Raw genomic sequence first — 20,103 nt, 5'->3', positions numbered from 1 at the left:
GACAACCCTAAGGAATGGGATGGTGAGGGAGGTGGGAAGGAGATTCAGGATGGGGGACACATGTACACCCATGGCTGATTCATGTCAATAAATGGCAAAAACCACTACAGTATTGTACAGTAATTAGCCTCCAATTCAAATAAATAAATAAATAAATAAATAAAAAGCTATACTAATATTGCTTTAAATGCATTTCTTTGATTACAAATGCTGCTGAATATTTTACCCTAGTTGTCTTTGTTTGATCAGTTGTTCATATTAACTTGAAAACACCCTTTGTACATTAAAAATTAAATATGCTGTATACATTATATGTTGAAAATATTTATTCTCAACTTGTCAATTATCCTTAAATTCTTCATATGTTGTTTCTTATGATAAAAAACTTTCAGTTTTGTATGTAATCATTAATCTTGTACTTTAGAGTTCCTTCTCTATCTCTGATATTTTAAAAAGTCTTCCTTTCGGTCTCCAAATTTATGTGAATATAATCTTACGTGTTCTGTAGGAATATAATGTTATATTTAAATATTTTTAGCTATTTAAAATACTTGAATTATGTTTAAAGTAAATGTGAAGAAGAACTTAACTTTATTTTGTCAAAATTTAAGTTGTTCAAATATCATTTACTGAGTAATCCTTTCTTTCCCATCTCATCTGTCAAATTAGTTTGTGCTTACATGTTTTATTTCATTTTTCTATTTTGACATAGAGTTTTTATTATAGAAAATTAATGATATAAATTAAATACAATATTGATAGTTATATCACTATAACATTTTTATTTTCTGAAGCATTCTTTAACTACTTTGTTTTTTCAGTTTTAGAGGTGTTTTAGAATTTTTTAATTATGTTAACAACAACAGCAACAAAAGCCCTTAAGATAATTTCATTGGTCTTGCATCAGATATTTAGATTAATTCTGAAGAAAGAAACGTCTTTAAAATATTTCTTCCTTTAATTTAGAAAAGGTCACCAACCTTTTGTGTATTCCAGGCAGGCAATTATATCCTCAATAAGAAATGATGGTGAGCTCCTTCTTTAAATATTTTTTCTTGTTTTGTTCTTATCAAACCTGATTAGCTGTTGCATCCACAATATTAAATAATAGTAGCAAAATATACCCTTTTGTCTTATTTCTGATTATAATATAATTTGTTCATTGTAATGTGATAATTTATGAGAAGCTGGTTTTTGTCATTATTCAGTCACTCAGTCGTGCAGTCTTGGCTGGAGAATCCCAGGGACAGGGGAGCCTGGTGGGCTGCCATCTATGGGGTCGCACAGAGTCGGATACGACTGAAGCGACTTGGCAGCAGCAGCAGCAGCAGTCATGCCCAACTCTTCAACCTCATGGACTGCACCACACCAAACTTCCCTGTCCTTCACTATCTCCCAGAATTTGCTCAAATTCATGTCCATTGAGTCGATGATGCCATCCAACCGTCTCATCCTCTGTTGTCCCTTCTCGTCCTACCCGCAGTCATTCCCAGCATTAATGTCTTTCCCAGTGAGTTGGCTCTTCGCATCAGGTGGCCAGAGTATTAGAGCTTCAGCTTCAGCATCAGCCCTTCCAATGAATATTCAGGATTGATTTCCTTTAGAATTGACTGGCTTGATCTATTGCTGTCCACAGGATTCTCTAGAGTATTCTCCAACACCACAGTTTGAAAGTGTCAGTTCTGCACTCAGCCATCTTTATGGTCCAACTCTCACATCTGTATGACTGTTGGAAAAATCATAGCTTTGACCTACATGGAGCTTTGTCAGCAAAGTGATATCTTTGCTTTTTAATATGGTGTCTAGGTTCTCATAACTTTTCTTCCAAGTAGCAAGCATCTTTTAATTTCATGGCTGCAGTCACCATCTGCACTGATTTTTGGAGCCCAAGCAAATAAAGTCTTACACTGTTTCTATTGTTTCCCCATCTATTTGCCATGAAGTGATGGGATTAGATGCCATGATCTTAGTTTTTTGAACACTGAATTTTAAGCTAACTTTTTCACTGTCTTCTTTCACCTTCATCAAGAGGCTCTTTAGTTCCTCTTTGTTTTCTGCCATTAGGGTGGTGTCATCTGCATATCTGAGGTTACTGATATTTTCCAAGGAATCTTGATTCCAGCCTGTGAGTCATCCAGCCCAATATTTCACATAATATACTCTGCATATAAGTTAAATAAGTAGTGTGACAATATACAGCCTTGTCATACACCTTTCCCAATTTTGAACCAATCGGTTGTTTCATGTCTGATTCTGTTGCTTCTTGACCTAAATACCAGTTTCTCAGGAGGCATGTAAGATGGTCTATTATTCCATTTCTTTAAGAATTTCATGTAGTTGTCATGATCCACATAGTCAGTGACCTTAGCATAGTCAATGAATCTGAAATATATGGTTTTCTGGAATCGCTTGCTGTTTCTATGATCCAAAAAACGTTGGCAATTTGATCTCTGGTTTTTGTGTCTTTTCTAAATCCAGCTTGTACATGTGTAAGTTCTAGGTTCATGTACTGTTGATGTCTAGCTTGAAGGATTTTGAGCATTACTTTGCTAGCATGTGAAACAGGCTCAACTGCATGGTGGTTTGATAATTCTTTGGCATTACCCTTCTTCAGGACTGGAATGAAAACTGATCTTTTCCTGTCCTGTGGGCACTGCTGAGTTTTCCAAATTTGCTGGTATACTGAGTGCAGCATTTTAACACCATCATCTTTTATGATTTGAAATAGCTCAGCTGCAATTCCATCACCTCCACTAGCTTTGATTGTAGTAATGCTTCCTAAGTCTCACTTGACTTCACACTCCAGGATGTCTGGCTCTAGGTGAATGATTTTATTAAGTTAAGAAATTGCACTTCAACTTTATATTAAAAATTTAAAAAAGTTTAGGTTGTATTTCATCAAATTCTTCTTCAATATCTGCTCAAATAAGTTTTCCTTCCCCTTTGATCTAGTAGTGAATCATCTCTGGATAAATAAGATTCAGTTACTATATTACTTAATAAAATAATATTGGATTTGATATGCTATGACTATTAATATGGTAATTTTACATAAGGGAGATTTTCTTTTTTGTTATTTTTGTCAGATTTTGATGTCTGGTATTTTGACTGTATGTGACAGTTGGGAAGAATATTAGTTAGGATCACATTATAATTAAGAAACCATCCCTAAATTAGTGCTTAAAGCCACAACACAGTGTTTCCCAGGAGTGTATGGACTGATCAGTTGGTTTTGCTCATCTTAATTAGCGTGGTCATCATGTGCGGTCACCTGAGAGAGAACTGATGTAAGGTATTCTTTGTGGGGATGATTCCTTTCTCCTTCTAGCTCTTTAGTCCAGACATGGTGGTGTCAGGGGGCCAAAAGAGAGAAAGTCAACTCGTCCATGTGCATTGGAAAGCTTGTGCTTACATTATGTTTGCTGCTGTTCACTAGGCTAAGCAAATGACATAGCCAGGCCCGGGGTTAGCGTGAAAGACATTATCATATGGCATATAGATTCCAAGAGGTGTGAAAATTGGGGTCAGTAATACAGTCAAACCACAACACAAAGAATTTCTTCTTTCTTATTCCGTACAATTTTTAAAAAATAATGTAGGGATTATCTGTCACAAGTTATGTTCTCTAGTCTTTTTAACCCAGTTTTCACTATGTAAACCTTCTTCTTTTGATAAAGATTTTCCTGCCTAACCTTTTCTTAATGAAAAAACTTTGAGGCTTTAATAATATTTCATTTCTAAAGTTGTTTATCCTTATGTTCCCTCCTCATCCTTAACTGGTCTTATCAGAATTATGCCCATTTTATTAATGGTTTAATAGAGCCTGTTCTTAGACTTCTTCATATTAGTTTCACTGTGTTCTTCTCCCTAATAATCAGTTTCTGACTTTTATAGGTTCCATTATTTACTTTACAAAGAATTTATTTTACTATTTTCTCTGGCTTCTTTAGTGCAGTGCTTATTAAATGAGCATTATTTTAATTATTAAAAATTATTATTTAAAATTATTTTAATTTTTCTGTACTTTAAAATAGAACTTACTTGAATACTCATCTGAAATCATTTTGGCTTCACCATGTAAGTTTTGATTTGTATTCCAATATTCCTGTTTTCTAAATTCCTGAGACATCCTTTTATATCAGTTTTTAGGTAGAGATCTTTATTTAAATCTCTCAGTCATTTTTAAAAAAATATATCTGTTATTAATGCCTATTATTGCATTTTTGTAATAAAATGTGAACTATCCTATTTATTTTATTACTTGCTTCAAATTTTACATATTTACAGTTATTTCAGTTGACAAATATAAATTATGTTCCATGGATACTGAAAAATATACTCTTACCTGTGGAATGTACAAATTTATTTTATAATTAGTCATTGAAGTATATGAATTATAACATTACTAAAATTTTTCATGTAGTTATTTTTATATTATCAGTAATAGATAACTAATGGTATTTAAATTTTTCTACTAATATGCATTTCAGTCTGTAGCTATATGTGCATATCTCTTTATATGTATTTCTTTATTTCTCTTGTATTTCTAATATTTTTACTTTATATATGTGTGCTGCCTTTTTTCATGTATAACGTTTCATCGGCTATATTTTTCCAACATTTTATAATATTTAATAACACCTCAAATTCCATTGTGTCTGACATAATTATTGCTACCCTGGATTCTTTATTTTTAATTTTTCAATAACAATGTAGCCAACACTTATAAATACTGTGGAACATAAACAGTTATTAAATATTTTACATGCAACTAATTGAGTCCTCACAAGAACCTTCTGAAGTAAGTATGATCATTGTTTCCTTTACTGAAGTATAAAGCTGAAAGACAGGGAATTTATATAAGCTGTTCAAAGTCTTAGAGTTGATAAATAGCAGAGTTGGAATTGAACCCAAACTAGCTGCCTCCAAACAGTTTTTAGAAATTATATTCCATTCCTTCTTTTTTTATATGTTGCTTAGTTTCATATTAATTAATTTCTCCCCCCTTTTAAGTTTATTAAGTCTTTACATGGCTATGTCAAATCGACTGAGAAGCCCTTCAAAGATATTTTTCATATCAGTTCCTGTGTTTATTATTATTATTAATATTATTATTTATAGAATTTCCACTTGATTGTTTCTAATAGAGTCCATCTCTTTGCTGAAATTTTCCATTTGTTCATGCACATTGTCCTCCTTTTCTGTAAAAACCTTCATCATGTTAGTCAAGGTTGTTTTAAATATCCTATCTTTCACTTCCAACATCTGGTTCATATATGCATCTGGTTCAGTGACCAGTTTATCTCTCAACAATGGGTGGGTATTTTGCTTGCCTTTCTTTGTGTCTTATAATGTTTGAATGGGGGATGAATATTGTGCAAAGAGACTAGAGACTAAGGCAAATAGTTTTTATGTCTGGAAATGGCATACCCCTTCTGTGGCTTTTATTGTGGGGTGTTAATATATTGTCACCCTGCTTATATAACTTACCTGCAGAGTGCATCATGCAAAATGCTGGGCTGGGTGAATCACATGCTGGAATCAAGATTGCTGGGAGAAATATCAACAACCTCAGATGCAGATGATAACACTTTAATGGCAAAAAGTGACGAGGAACTAAAGAGCCTCTTGATGAAGATGAAAGAGGAGAGTGAAGAAGCTGGCTTAAAACTGAACATTCAAAAAATGAAGATCATGGCATCTGGTCCTATCACTTCATGTCAAATAGATGGGGAAAATGTGGAAACAGTGTCAGATTTTATTTTCTTGGGCTAAAAAAATCAATGTGGACAGTGACTGCAGCCATGAAATTAAAATATGCATTTTCCTTGGAAGAAAAGCTATGACAAACCTAGACAGCATATTAAAAAACAGAGACATCACTTTGCCAACAAAGCTCTGAATAGTCAAAGCTATGGTTTTTCTAGTAAACATGTATGGATGTGAGAGTTGGACTATAAAGACAGCTGAGCACTGAAGAATTGATGCTTTTGAACTGTGGTGTTGGAGAAGACTCTTGAGAGTCCCTGGACTGCAAGGAGATCAAGCCAGTCAATCCTAAAGGAAACAACCCTGAATATTCATTGGAAGGACCAATGCTGAAGCTGAAGCTCCAATACTTTGGCCTGATTCCAAAGCCAACTCTTTGGAAAAGACCTTGATACTGGGAAAGATTGAGAGAGAAAAAGGGGCGACAGAGGACAAGATGGTTAGGTGGCATCACTGACTCAATGGATATGAGTTTGAGCAAACTCAGGAAGATAGTGAAGGACAGGGAAGCCTGGTATGCTGCAATCCATGGGGTCACAAAGAGTTGGGCACGACTTAGCAACTTAAACAACAACAGACGTCAATTAAGTCAAGACTCAGTTTCCCTGGATTTAGGCTTTGTTGTTATTTATTGCATTCAATGTACCATAGGCTTCAAATCCTCTAATTGATACATTATACTAGGTTGGGGATTGATCACCAGAGAAAATTTCTCACTATTCCTCAACATTAGATTTTCCTGTGAGCCTGTGACTCCAAAAGTGTATTTTTACACTATTGTCCATCTCTCGATGGTAGAGAGCTGTTACTTGCTATTCAGCACTGGGTCATGGAGGGTGGGGGAGCCATTCTTAGGCTTAGGCAGGCCCTGTATCCCTGGATTGAGTCGGTGCCTTCCTCCTTGGTACTGCCTGTCCTCCTCATGGAAACCTCGATTTTGCCTTAAATATTTGGCAGGCTTGATGCTACTGAGAGATTTTACCCCTCCTGTAATAGTTGGATTATTTCTCTTTCATCCTTTCCTCAGTTTCAGTGGGTTTTCACCTGTGCCTGGGACAACTCACAGTGAGTTAAGGCTTTTGTTCCATACGAGGGAAGAGAACAAAGATCTGGGTGAGACTTTGCCCCTTTCCCACAACAGAGGCTCCTCCCCTCCCTACAACTATGTCTCTGTAAATTAAGTCCACTAACTCATGCTATCTCAAAAGTTTAAGTGAAGTGAAGTTGTTCAGTCATGTCCAACTCTTCGCGACCCCGTGGACTGTAGACCACCAGGCTCCTGCGTCCATGGGATTTCCTAGGCAAGAATACTGGAGTGGGTTGCCATTTCCTCCTCAAAAGATTAGTTATCTCTTTTTTTTTTAACCTTAAGTTTAATACTTTTTCTTATTTTTAGAATACTATAAATGTTTTAAAACAAAAATGACTAATTTCTTAGATGTAATTAATCATTGATTGAAATAAGAAAGTACAAAAATGAAAAATTATTCTGAAAATGCTACCACATATTTGAAAGAAAAGCACAGCCGTGAGAAATAAATAGAATGAACAAGTGAGTACAGAGCAAAGTGTGCCAGACAAAGCTAGTTTCTTTCTTGATAGCTTTACAGCCTTAATAAATGAGCAGAGTGGAGGAGGCGTAATGCATCTTGACTTCTAGCAATGTACTGGAGAAAATGCCATGTGAAATTTTGATTGCAAAATTAATTTGAGTTGGCTTGAATAACAGTTAAGTGAAATGTGGGCTGGTTAAAAAGACATACAAAGGAGAGTGCTGATTAATGTCAATGAGCTAATGCACTGAGTGAGATCTTCAGTTAAATGTCATAGGTGTGAGTCTTAGGTTGAATTACCACTAAATGGTTTATTATATTTTGGAAAAAAGAATAACATGAGGTTGATTAAATTAGAGCAGAAAATTTATCAGGGGACCCAGGTGATTACATAAACTATATAAAGACATGAAGTTATTTTAGAGAAAAAAATAAAGAAAACAATACAATTTTATTTGATGATTGCATATTTTTATCACAAAAATGAATTCTATCAAGTGTCATTGCTTGAAGATCTTCAAACTGGAACTTCTTAAGACAGAACATACAGTTAACTAACTAATGTCTCAGCCGAGAACACCAATTCAACCCAATTAGTATCTATAATTTATCCAAATGAGAAAGTGATGGTGAATTCTTAGCTAGCTAGAGGGTATGGTAAAGTTGTAACCACTACCTAGTAGAAATATGAAATGTAACTAAAAACCTGGTAATTCTAGAAAATTTGGGGCAGAATAAAAGATGGGGAATTTTGAGGAAGGGGAAATAAATACATTCTTCTTAACTATGGCAACTTTTGATAGGACTAGAGATACTTGAAAATTAGTTTTACAAATAAAAATATTTTAATATATTCAGATAAAATAGAGTTAAATATAAAAATAAACCTTTTCAAAATAGGTGCCTCCTAGAAAATGCTCTTGCATTTTAAAATTAGTTTTCTATCACCACATTAATGTATACATAAGGCCGTTCTCTTTTTCTTAGAATAAATAGTTCATGATGTTCTATGAACACAAAGAGCATCTTTAGCAGAATTAAAGTATTATCCACTTCAGGAAAACTAAGGTTATGAAAATGTAATCCACCTATTTTCTAAGTCAGCATCCCAGATATTCATCTCCAATGCACATTCTCTTCATGCTGCTTTGCAATCTGGCACAAAGGCCTATTGATACTGTTTCTGAAATGGATCTCAAGTGCTTCTCCTTTCTGCTAATTCTCCACTGAAATTTCCTTAGGTTAAGCCCAAATAATTTATCCTAGGGCTATTGCCTTCTGATTGATGTTCTGCTTCTAATTTTGACCCTCCTGTTCACCTTCACATAAACAGCAAATACATATATTTGTCAAACACAGTTCTTACTGTGTTCTCTGCTTAACAATCTCTCTAACTTTCAGATTCATAAATGAAGATCATTTCTCTTTTAAAAAGCATGCAGGGCTTCTCCTAAATTGCTAATCTCTGTCTCTGTCTATTGCTTTCAGTTAGCATTCCTCTCCTTACTCCTTGGTACTACACACACGCGCAGCACACACACACACACACACACACACACACTTCTCAGATGGTCAAATCACAGGGAATTGTTGACTGTTTCTTGAATATCTCGCTGAATTTGCTCCAACTATTCCCTGAAAACCAGAGTGTTCTTCCCTCTCTTTTCTACTTTAAAATTTTCTGCATAGATATTAAGGCACAAGTCAAATATTACATTTTCTCTTTTGTTCTCCCTGATCCATACTCTTTATCTTCGTATCTTTTATATGGAATTCTATTACTGTGTGTGTCATATTTTGTTTAATGATGTGTCTCGTGTGATTTATCTTTTAGACTATGACTTCCTTGAAGGCAGACTGGATCCTATCTGTCTTTATACTGCCATTTGAGTGCATGGTTCTTGACACACAGTAGATGCTCATAAGCCTCTTATGAACTACATTAGTTTAAATGAAAGCCTTTGGCATATTTAAATGACATGACTTACCTGTATTTGTTTTATACTCATACATATAGTTATAGGATTAAGCAAAATGCATCCAGAACCAAGATGTCAGTGTGTTCTGTCTATCTCCTACTATCAAATAGAAAGACACATTGGATTGTTTATTCAGAAAGTATTCGAGTACAAAGCATTATTGGTACTGGATAAAGCCAGATAATTTCAAAATAATTTTTAAATAGCTATTTTTAATATCAAAGGCACTAAAGCATCATATTTGTCAAGAATATTGTTTAGCCACTTAGTCATGTCCAACTCTTTGCCACCCCATGGAAGAGCCCACCATGCTCCTCTGTCCATGGGATTTTCCAGGCAAGAATACTGGAATGGGTTGGCATTTCCTATTCCAAGGGATCTTCCCAATCCAGAGATTGAACACGTATCTCCTGTATTAGCAGGAAAATTCTTTACCACTGAGCCACCAGGGAAGCCCATATACTTTGTGTTCTAATATAAATATAACAAAGGATCCCTGCCTTCACTACCCTCATTGTACACTGTTAAAGAAACACTAGTAAGCCATGGTAACTATACAATGTAACATGAAAAAATAGCAATATATAAATGTAAAGATCTCAGGACTGATTCATCTTTCAGAAAATATTAAAGAGTATTTTATACCAGGAAATTAATTTTGAATTTGTCTTTAAGAATGTGGCAGCTGAAAAGACTGAGAGGAGAACTTTCCAGAAAAATGGAGCTAGGCATGCACATTTGACAATGAGAATTATTATAAAAATTATTTTTGTTATTTTCCTGACCTCTTCTTGAATTCCACTGCCCTGATTGCAAATGTTTCCTTGTTGGTCTACCTTCAGTTACATCCCATGATTACATATCCACCTTTTCTCCATTATTTTCTAAATCTTAATTATTTAATCAATTGATTTCCCTTTCATTTTCTCTTCTCTTTGGGGCTTAATCATTGATGGAAAATTTATTTAATTGTCTCTTAAATGATTTTTGTGCCTGTAGTATGTTCTTCCTTCATTGCATTTTCCACTCTGTTTTCAAACTAGTTTTCCATAAGTATTGTTTTCATCACGGATATTGTGTGCTTAAATAGCATTGGAATCAGATGCACCTTTCTGTGATATAATGGTAGATAATACATACCTGGTTACACGGGCAGAGGAAGGCAGTAACCTTTGAAAGCCTCACTAATAATGCCCAGTTTGTAAGATAATTATGAAAATATGTTTAAAATATGGAGGGCCCCTTGGACAGCAAGGAGATCAGCCAGTCAATCCCAAAGGAAATCAGTCCTGGATATTCATTGGAAGGACTAACGCTGAAACAAGTGGAAGCTCCAGTACTTTGGCCACCTGGTGTGAAGAGCAGACTCAGTGGAAAAGACCCTGATGCTGGAAAAGACTGAGAAGAAGGGGGTGACAGAGGAGGGGATGCTTGGATAATATCACTGACTCAAAGTACGTAAGTTTGAGCAAACTGAGAGATAGTGAAGGAAGGAAAGCATGACGTGCTGCAGTCCACAGGATTGCAGAGTCGAGCACAATTTAGTGACTGAACAATTGCACCTCCCAGCCAGTACTGATAATTTGATAGGTATATAATATGTAAATAGATAATACTCTTTTGAGCACCTGTATTATTACCCAAGCCCTCCAAAAAGCCATCATAATCCTTATTAGGCTTGGTGGTGGACACATGAGTGTCCACTTGAAAAGATTCACTCTTTCTAACCTCACCTTAAACCCATCTCCTAGCCTTCAGAGTCCTGAATAATCTTTCCTACCTTCTGCATTCAACCTTGTTTTCCATCATTTCCCCACAGGAACCATTTATTATCTCTTTAATCCCTTCTTTAGCTTGGAACTTGCTAATATTTCTCACATGTAAACTTGGGGTTTTGCTTCTGCTATACTTCAAAATAGAACTTTCTGATATCTTTTGTTCTTATTTATTCTATACTTGTAGTTCAAATAATACCTCTTTACTAAGGTTCCCCCCCCGCCCCCACAACCTAGATAAAACATTTTATTTCTTTAATGTCGTTTCTGTGCTGGCAAATGGTAATGTGACTTTCTATTTAATCTCTTCATATTATAATTCAGTAATCATTTATTTTATCAATATATGATGTAGTTACATAGAATGTAATTTGTTGACTTATACTCATTTATCATCTCACCAACAAGATGTTATAAACTCTGGACAGGAACTATGTATTATATATCTTTGAACTCTATAGGGCCTTTTTCTTCATTAATGGATCTTGTTATTTCCCCAGAACCTTAATTGACAGAAAGAGTCTGAAATCTTCTTTAAGTGAATCTTCACCGTGGTAGTTAACCTTAGCAGTGTTGCTCACACAGAGAATTAGGCTTAATACTAAAGCATCCATTGGATATAATTAACTAACTTCTCTTCTGTGAGTCTTGACTGGTGCTAGTGATAGCATGTACCAATCTTGGGAAAATTGAGAAAATGGTCACTAAAATTATTCTTTTATTCTGTAATTGAAATGACAAATGTCAATTGGGGAAGGCCACTAGAGCATTTAGCAAATGTTTGTTGTTTTTAAATAATAAAAATATTTGAAAGGAAATAGATTTAGAAATGCTGGAAACAATAGCTTGGTTTTCAAAGAATTATATATACTACAGAAGCTTATTAGAATAGTTTCACGCTATCATGTATTGTCTTAAGTGGCAAGTTGTTGTTTCCCTGCCAATTCTTGGTTTAAAATCCACCATGCATTTATTATATGTCACTTTCCACTTAAATACTTGGGACAGTTAGATTGCACTGTCAAGTTAGGTCATTATAATTCCAACAGATGTTGTCATGTAGATGAAGAAAATTCATTTTAAATTATATCATTTTTAATGTGTTTTTCTTTGTGCCTAAGGAAGGCAATACTATGTCATATTATCTTTTCAAGTTCAGGTTCCAATCATTGCAGCATATTTTGATTAAATGACATCACCATTTCAGAATCAATGCAGGATAACAGTGGACCACATGTGTGGAAACAGTAATAGCAAGAGTGCTCAAGTGTGCTAGTTGTTTTATGCTTAATAACCCTTCATGTTATCAATCAATCTGTAAAAAAAAAAAAAGTGTATAAGCTGAGGAAATAGTATGGTCAGAAATTATACCTATCCTAAAATAGAGGGGTGCAAATATAGCTGGATCAATATTTATTTGGTTAGTATGCCCTAACTAATTATTTGAGTTTTGCCAGGTAATATTTCAATTTTCTTTGTTTAACTTTGGAATAAATACATGATTTTACCTTTCCTAAAGAGTCAGCCAGTTGAAATCGCCCATGAAGCCCTCCCTATATGCATCCCTAGAGATTACCCTAATCCAGAAACAGGTGGTTTTCATTCTGGTCACAAATAAATTGTGTGTGTCTGTGTGTCTGTGTCTGTGTGTGTGTGTATACACATTATGAGTATATCAATAGCTTTAGTTTTTTGATAGTTTATCTCCCAGAATATCCCTCTTATAAATACTGGAACAAAATTCTTCTACTTTAAGCTTCACATTGTATATGTTGAAGGGCAGGTTTTCACGAGCCTCTAGGGTTTTTGCAACGGTCATTAACTGAGGCACTGACTGTCTTTAAATTATTCTTTCAAAAATGTTTGTATAGTGAACAGCCTTGGAGGATAGAAGTGGTGTCTTTCTCCAAAGCAAAGGTCAGATTTGTTTGCTGTCCAGTATAATAAAATAATATCTCCTTCAGAAGCAAATGGCAGGCAAGTTTATTGCTAGTTGTAAAAGATCTGGGTTCCCTAAGCTCAGGGTTTCTCTCTTGTAAGGCAACATACTGCTTTTGTAGGCATCACCTGGCCCTCTTTGAACCCTCCTGTAGGACCTGGAACCTGAGGTATAGGTGCCAATGAAGATACTGCTATTGCTATGGGAAATAGTATCTGACCCAAGAGTATGCCTTCTGATTACATCATGAAATTGTGGCAAGATAATGTTAGCTTGCAAATAGGGTCAAATCTGAAGCCATTTACAGTCTTGACAATGCATTGTTCAGGCTGTTGTGTTTTCTTTTGAATCCTCAGATATATAACTGTTTTGGCTTGTAGACTCATAGTCATCTGAGAATATGCTTTAATAACGTGTAAGAGACAGTCACTTTAGTCTCTGTTTTTCTTCAAGGCTTAGAAAAGTGATGAACCTTAGGGAAGGGAACACCATATACTACAGTACTACAGTTAATCACTTTTTGCCACTACATCAAAAACAAGATGTTAAAATCTTTAAGGAAGAAACAGCTATGGGAATGGGAATTATCGCTGGGTTGTAATCTCCTAGTCCTAGAGGTTGCCAACAAAGGTCCATCTAGTCAAGGCAATGGTTTTTCCAGTGGTCATGTATGGATGTGAGAGTTGGACTGTGAAGAAAGCTGAGCACAGAAGAATTGATGCTTTTGAACTGTGGTGTTGGAGAAGATTCTCGAGAGTACCTTGGACTGCAAGGAGATCCAACCAGTCCATCCTAAAGAAGATCACTCCTGGGTGTTCATTGGAAGGACTGATGTTGAAGCTGAAACTCCAATATTTTGGCCACCTGATGCAAAGAGCTGACTCATTGGAAAAGACCCAGATGCTGGGAAAGATTGAAGGTGGGAGGAGAAGGGGACGACAGAGGACGAGATGGTTGGAGAGCATCACTAACTCAATGGACAGGGGTTTGCGTGGACTCCGGGAGTTGGTGATGGACAAGGAGGCCTGGCGTACTGCGGTTTATGGGGTCGCAAAGAGCTGGACATGAGTGAGCGACTGAACTGGGAGGTCTAGAGGGGGAAAGTGTGGGCTAAGTAGTGTGTAAAGCTGGTCAACCAGTATCTGCATTTTTCAATTCCATATCCCAGCAAAACTTTTGTTCTGTTCTGCTATTCTTTGCACTGACCCACTCACTCCCAATAAATTGATTTGTGCTGTGGGTAACTGCATCAGATTTCTGCAAGGAAGAACTAGGCAATGGTATTCCAAGTCAACACATGGAAAAGGCATGAGCTGAATTTAAAACACTTTGATCTATTTCATTGTTGGTTTTAGTTGCCCTATCCCTTGGCTGCAAATACATATATTCCAGATACAACACTTCAGTATATGCCTCCCCTTCCCAGGAGATCCCCACGGTGCTGTCATATAGGTTTCTGGAATCTATGTTTCAGTCTGCAGTTTCCCCAGGCTTGATCTTAGGGAAGAACGCCAGAGCACTTATTATTTCACCACCAAATATGTTTAAATCATGAGTTATAATGATATATTCCTCCTTAAAGGGTGCTAATGAGCCAATTTGGTGATGGACAGGGAGGCCTGGCGTGCTGCAATTCATGGGGTCACAGAGTCAGACACGACTGAGCAACTGAACTGAACTGAACTGAACTGAATTGAATGAGCCAATTTATTTGTGTGTGTGTGTGTGTGTGTGTGTGTGAAGACAAAACCTACCTCAGGCTAACCAAATGATGAATAAAGAAAAATAGGGGGTTTGTTCAAATATTCCTCATATCTAAGAAGAAACAATATAATTTAAACTTTGGCATTTAGTCATTACTAATTTATTAGTTCTCTAAGGCTACTGTAAGAAAGCACCACACTCTGGGTGGCTTAAACAGTTTATTTGCTCACAGTTCTGGAGGCTGGAAGTCCAAGTTCAAGGTGGCAGCAGGTTCACTTTCTTCTGAGGCCTCTCTCCTTTGCTTGCAGATGCCACCTTCTCACTATGTCCTTACGTGGTCTTTCCTCATAGTGCTTGTATCCCTGGTGTCTCTCTGTATGTTCCCACATCCTTGACCCATAATTACACCAGTCTGATTAGGAACAACTCATGTGACCTCATTTAACTTGAATTACCTCTTTTGGATGCCCTTTCTCCAAATACAGTGGCATTCTGAAGTACTGGGGATTAGGGCTTCAATATATGAATTTCAGGGCAACATAACACTAATGAACATAATAAATGAATGTAGCAGTTGATAATATCACCAAGAGAGAAGGAGATGGAGGGTATGTGGCTTCTATTTGAAGTTGTTATAGTTTAGTCTCTAAGCCGTGTCTGTCTCTTTGTGACCCCATGAACTGCAGCACGCCAGGCTTCTCTGTCCTTCACTGTCTCCCTGAGTTTGCTCAAATTCATGTTCATTGAGTCAGTAATGCCATCCAACCATCTCATCCTCTGTTTCTGCTTTCTCCTCCTGCCTTCAAACTTTCCCAGTATCAGGGTCTTTTCCTAAGAGCTGGCTGTTTGTATCAGGTGGCCAAAGTATTGGAGCTTCAGCTTCAGCATCAGTCCTTCCGATGAATATTCAGGATTGACTTCCCTTAGGATTGACTGGCTTGATCTACTTTCCATCCAAGGGACTCTCAATAGTCTTCTCCAACACCACAGTTCGAAAGCATCAATTCTTCAGTGCTCAGCCTTCTTCATAGTTCGACTCTCACATCCATACATGACTACTAGAAGAACCATAGCTTTGACTTATATGGACCTTTGTTGGCAAAGTGGTGTCTCTGCTTTTTAATATACTGTGCAGATTTGTCATAGCTATTCTTCCAAGGAACAAGCATCTTTTAATCCTGAGACTGCTGTCACCATCCACATTGATTTTGAAGCCCAAGAAAATGAAATCTGACACTGTTTACACATTTTCCCTATTTCCCATCAAGTGATAGAACCAGATGCCATGATCTTCATTTTTTTGAATGTTGAGTTTCAAGCCAGCTTTTTCACTGTCCTCTTTCACATTCATCAAGAGACTCTTTAGTTCCTCTTCACTTTCTGCCTATTAAAGTGGTATCATCTATGTATCTGAGGTTGTTGATGTTTAAAGTACACAACACCAGATTCTTGCCAAATATTATATAAATTAGATCAGCTCTATAGGTTTACCAATTTACAGAAAATACAGTGGGCAAAGGGACATGTTAAGTAATGTGGAAGGATTCATCACAATCCAGACCTTAGGAAACTACAGAAGATATACTTTGTTTTTCTTTGATGCTTGGATTATAGGAAGAGATGAAGGTAGACAATGGAGAATCCTTAAATAAAAAGACTCAAGAGACATATTAACTATTGTGAAATATGGATCCTAATTTGAATTAGGGCAACTGGAATACAAACATATTTGATAATTTTAAGAAATTGTAAATTTTAGGGAGCATGATAATGACATCATAATTGTGTTTTTAAATACCTCTTAATTCTCAGATATTTACTGAGATAATTAGAAATAAAATTATATAATATCTGGCATTTATTTTAAAATAAATTAGACAGGAATGGTGGCAAAAAGGAATAGGAGTATAAATAAACAGCTTGGAAAATGCAATGATAAGTGCTTAAGCAGAATGATGAATATTTAGATTCAATTCTATGTATATTTAAAAATTTTTATAATAAAATGTTGTAAAGTTTTATACTGGCATTTTTAATTTAGCAGATGATCACAAAGTGGTATTTGGTACATCTTTTTAGTTGTTTTTCCTATTGTAAGGATGCATTTTGATGAATCAATCTGTCTGTCTCCTGAGCTTTCCTTGTAAGGTTAATTATGTGCATTGGAGAGCTAGCTAATGTTCGGAAACAAGCTCTGATTGGAGGGAAGTGTTTCTGCTCTCCAAGCAAACTACCTTATACGAGTGTTAAGCTTTGATGCTACCCTCATTAGCACAATATTTTAGTCACCTATGGTAACCTGCCCAGATGTTTCTCTGATAATGTTCAGCTCAATAAATTTAGACTTCACACAATGGTGCTTGTCATTTTATGCCCTCCTGTCCCAAATACATTTCAAAATATGTCCAATCCAGCTGTTAGCTTGACTGCATAAAATATTGTAATAACACTTTTGAGGACTGGGGTGATATTTGAAGTGTTTCAAGAATCTTTCCCCCCTGGGTTGGAAAACAGTTTTATCAGAACCAAAATTAATGTCAAAATCCATAGTTTCTATTTTACTTTCTGTGGTAGCATTGTATTTAAAAAGGATTCTAGAGGGGAAAAAAAAAGTGATTTTCTGATTTCTTGCATATTAAATGAACAAGAATATCCTCTAAAACAAAATTATTCTATCGCTATATTTTTATTACAGAATATGTAGTTTCAATGTTCAGGTCAAAATTATAAAATTTTAGTAATTTTATAAGGTTTAACTTAATAAATTAAAGCTCAGAAAACTTTGTGATTAAGATTAGATGAAATAATGGATGTAAATGCAATGCTCATCAGTTTCAGATACACAGTAAGCCCTCTATAAATGATAGATACAATGACGGTGATAATGTTTTTTCCTCAAAATTATATCTAGGAGAGAATTTTAAGCCTCACTATCTTATTTATACTATGTTTTGAAGACAATCTAATATATTTAAATCCAGAGATTTTTTTTTTACTTTAACCAAATTAATACTTGTTTAAATTAATTGAGAGTTTAATAAACCCCCAAAATTGTTTTCACTCAAAAAAAAGTGGCTGACATCTCCAATTTCAGCAGAGTATTATACAGAAATACTCAGAATAATCATTGAGTCAGTATTCCTTAAAAATAAACCTTTTAAAACAACATCTTATGAAGGAAAGTTCTTATATATTTTTCTATTAAGGATTCCATAATTGTTATGATAAGTTGATCAGATTCCTCCAGATTCATTTACTCTGGATTTTATTACTTTAGTATAATAAAATTTTATACATTTTACTATATGGCTCAAAAAATTCACAAAGGCATGTGTTGGGATTCTGATACTAATTTTTAAATGTACTTTTAATAAAGAACTAGAGATATTTTTCAGAAAGGTAAGTCTAGGAGAATAATCTCAGTTTTAGTCTGTCTATATTCCTTCCCCCCCCAAATTTTCTGATACTAACCAAGTGTTGTTATTCTTTGGCTTGAAGCCTTTATGTATCTGGTATTCCATTATGCTTTGACTTTGGAGAAAGGTTACAGTTTGTTTTTTTCTGGGACAATATGCTCCCAGCTGAAAATCATTTCCTCAGTTGAATAGAACATCTCTTTGCAAAAATTTTCTCTGTTATCTCCTAAATAATTCCAATTATGTACAGAAAAATCCCATGGACTAAGAAGACTGGTAGGCTACAGTTCATGGGGTCGCAAAGAGTCGGACACGACTGAGCAACTTCACTTCACTTCACATATACAGAAGAGCGAGATTGATTAACAATTTCATCCTCAATAACTTGTGACCTTATTATTCATAGGACGCAAATGAAACTTATCGATTCTTTACATTAAGGAAAGATATATGGAATAATATAATAATCTTCACATAGAGTATACAGTAGGCAAACCTATGGAAAAGTTATGTTGTAGAAAGTTTTTCAGTGCACATAACATAAATAACCAATGTTCATTGAAAGTTTACTCTTTTTATTTGCCGTTATAAATAAGACAAATTATATATTTAAATATTAAAGGACTGAAGATCAACCAAAATGTTGACTGCATTGACATAGTGATAAAAATACAAAATCAGTTCAGTTCAGTCACTCAGTCGTGTCCAACTCTTTGCAACCCAATGAATCGCAGCACACCAGGCCTCCCTGTCCATCACCATCTCCCAGAGTTCACTCAGACTCACGTCCATCAAGTCCATGATGCCATCCAGCCATCTCATCCTCGGTCGTCCCCTTCTCCTCCTGCCCCCAGTCCCTCCCAGCATCAGAGTCTTTTCCAGTGAGTCAACTCTTTGCATCAGGTGGCCAAAGTACTGGAGCTTCAAATGCAGAATATAAAAGTTATTCAAAAATATTTGAGTTGCATGTGCTTTTTACTCACTCTGATTTTAGTACACATAGCTTATCCTTTCCCTTCTTTTTTTTTATAATTGGCTTTAAAAAGCCAAAGATAGATTAAAGAAGTGAAAGATATTTTTCTACTCTTTTTCTCCATAGCAGATATAAAAGTGTATATGAAATGCATCTGGGTATGTCTAAGGAAGAATAAGTCCATTCATACATCTATTTTTTAAAGGGTTGTATTTGACCACTATTTACCAGTATTTACTATAAAGTGAATAATACACAGTTAATAACATTCTGATTACTACAGAGTTATTGTTTTTCCTGACTTCTGCTGAACCCAGTAACCCAAAATACTGAGAAGATCGAGTCTGTATGTAAAATGGGTTGAGGCAAAATTTGAGAAAACATGCAGGTCAAGTTTAGATTAGAAAAATTTGTTCACGCATTTATTCCTACAGATCCTAAAATGTCAACATATCTAACCATCTGATTAGGTTCCCATGAACAAGTCTGAGACATTACATGTGTCACAACCTTTCAGTAAATAAAGCACAGTGAATTCAACTTCTTGTAAAAGAATGGTTTTTCCTAAGGAACCTCTGTATGTCCATTTAACTAAGGTTTCTTTGGCTAATTAAAACATACCAGAATTTTCTAGCTTTTTCATTTGAATGAGAAGGTTGTTGATAGTGATAAAATTTTCCTTTCAGGGGCTTTGTATATAAAATTTCATTTGGATGACTGAAGATATGGATCCAGATTCTAATAGGGCTGCTTTAAAACATTGTCCAATTTAAATTGTTTGCATTACCTTGTCTAATTTATTATAAAATTATTTAACATGAAAGATTAAGACTTCAAAAAATTTTCTATATAACTTGAAGTGACTTCTTCTATTGCTCAAAATGATGGAATCCCAGAAATATGGGCTTATCCATGGTTGTGAATGGCTGTTTTTGTTTTAGTAAACATATTTGAAGGCTTCCTAGGAGCTCAGATATAAAGAATTTGCCTGCCAA

General features: G+C 35.3%; 1 protein-coding gene across 1 annotated transcript in view; it reads left to right on the top strand.

Moving 5' to 3' along the window:
• GRID2 (glutamate ionotropic receptor delta type subunit 2) overlaps positions 1-20,103 on the top strand; it is a 1,630,498-nt gene that overhangs the window by 1,182,360 nt on the left and 428,035 nt on the right. The window lies entirely within an intron of this gene.

Source organism: Capra hircus, chromosome 6 (assembly GCF_001704415.2).
Source record: "Capra hircus breed San Clemente chromosome 6, ASM170441v1, whole genome shotgun sequence".
Classification (NCBI taxonomy): domain Eukaryota; kingdom Metazoa; phylum Chordata; class Mammalia; order Artiodactyla; family Bovidae; genus Capra; species Capra hircus.
The sequence above is the reverse complement of the archived record's forward strand: the minus strand, read 5'-3'. Positions and strand labels throughout refer to the sequence as shown.